Source organism: Macrotis lagotis, chromosome 3, assembly GCF_037893015.1.
Source record: "Macrotis lagotis isolate mMagLag1 chromosome 3, bilby.v1.9.chrom.fasta, whole genome shotgun sequence".
Taxonomy (NCBI): Eukaryota; Metazoa; Chordata; class Mammalia; order Peramelemorphia; family Peramelidae; genus Macrotis; species Macrotis lagotis.
The window spans coordinates 63,370,561-63,372,435 of NC_133660.1; the positions used below are offsets into that span (position 1 = coordinate 63,370,561).

General features: G+C 35.1%; 1 pseudogene; it reads left to right on the forward strand.

Moving 5' to 3' along the window:
- LOC141516109 (pleckstrin homology domain-containing family B member 2 pseudogene) lies at window positions 1–680 on the forward strand (annotated as a pseudogene).
- The last annotated feature ends 1,195 nt before the right edge of the window (window positions 681–1,875 follow it).

The following is a 1,875-nucleotide window of genomic DNA, read 5'->3' on the forward strand; positions in this document are numbered from 1 at the left end:
ATGACATTTGTGAAGAGTGGTTGGTTGCTTCGACAAAGCACAATTTTGAAGAGGTGGGGAAAAAAATTGGTTTGTTCTGTGGTCAGATGGCAACTTAATCTGTTAAGATGACCAGAGGAGGCACATTGTAGAAGGTAAGATTCATATGCTAGTGGACTGCATCAACATCTGAATGGGAAATGAATGCAGAGATTTTCATCCACCTGAGGGCAAGCCAAAGGACTGCATATTGCAAATTGTTTGCCAATATGGGAAAACTATTTATCTTTGTGCAGAAAGTGAAGATGATTTCTTGGCCTGGAAATTTGCACTTGAAGATGGCAGAACAAATAAAACTTATGTTGGCTCAGAAGTCATGTATGATGAGTCTGCTTTTGCTTCATCTTCTCCTCCTTATACAGCTTATGCCACATCGTCTCCTAAGGTATTTGACTATGGTCAATATAATGGCGCATACCCTCCAGGAACACAAGTTATCTATGCTGCTAATGGACAGGCTTATGCAGTACCATACCAGTATCCATATCCAGGACCTTATGGACAACAGCCTGCCAACCATTTCATCATCAGAGAGTGTTATCGGGACAACGATGGAGATCTGGCTCTGGGCATGTTGGCTGGAGCAGCCACTGGCATGGCCTTGGGATCTTTGTTCTGGGTCTTCTAAATTTCTCTATACTTTGTATTTGTAGCTTCTAAAATCTTTATTTATTTATTTTTTGTGTGTGATAATATATTTTGCAATGTGTTCCTGTTTACTGTAAAAGATTTTTAATGACAGTTACAACAGTACTTTTAAAATAGTGACATGTTAATTATAATTAGTGTAAATTTCACAAGACAGGATTGTAAGTGTGCTGTTCAACTAAAATATGAATTAAAAAGATACTTGATCATTTCAAGTTCTTTTATAGTTGTATAAGAAGGACTTATATGAGCTCATTCATTTTGAAGAACATTATCACTGTGGTGTTAAATACAGAGGATAAGAGATATAGCTTTATCATTCATATTAGAAGTATGCTGCTCATATTATAACCCCTGAATAGATGATTATTTCTGGCAGTTAATCCAACTGCTAGCTTTCAAATTAAGAATTAATCATGGAACAGTCTGGGTGTTTCTGTTAGCATGGCAGGGTGGTAAACTATGCATAAAAAAGCAATATAGACTTCTTGCACTACACACTCCAAAGAATAATTCCTAAGACACTCCATATACCTCTGTAGTTGGCTCTGTCATTAGCCAGTGCTGTACTTTTTTCATTGTTGTGAATGGATTTAGTGAATCCTAGAGACTGGAATTGGCAAATTTCCTATAAAGAGCTTCCCATCAGGACAAACTCTTGTAAACAGGGCATAGTTCTCAACCGTGGAGAGTTATAAAAGCAGTTAAGAGGCTGGGGTGATTGGTTTTGGTTTTTGTTTTGAAAGTTGGTACTATCCATGCTTATAAAATATTGTAGACATGGCTTTTGCCTTCTTCATTTTTATTTAATATGGTTAAGCTATTCTATTTGACTGAGTAGACTGGCATATTTGTTCTATTTCCATCTCAAAGCTTACAACTTTGGAAGTAAGAACATGTTTTCTTTGAAACCTAGTTAGTAAAATTATAGAATAAAACAACCAAAATTTAAAAGATAGACCTCAAACATATCAGGCAGCTAACACCATACAGTGATTTAATCATTCTTTAATTAATTAAAAAATAATAGAATGCCTGCCATGTCTAAGACAACTCTATAGTCCTACATTATTCCTAATTGATAAAACTTTCCCTATTTTCTATTATGAATTTTTTTTAATAAATGGTTTTGGAGGTTGAATTTTTCTCCTCTCGTAATATAGTAATGATAATTCCCATAAAGACCAT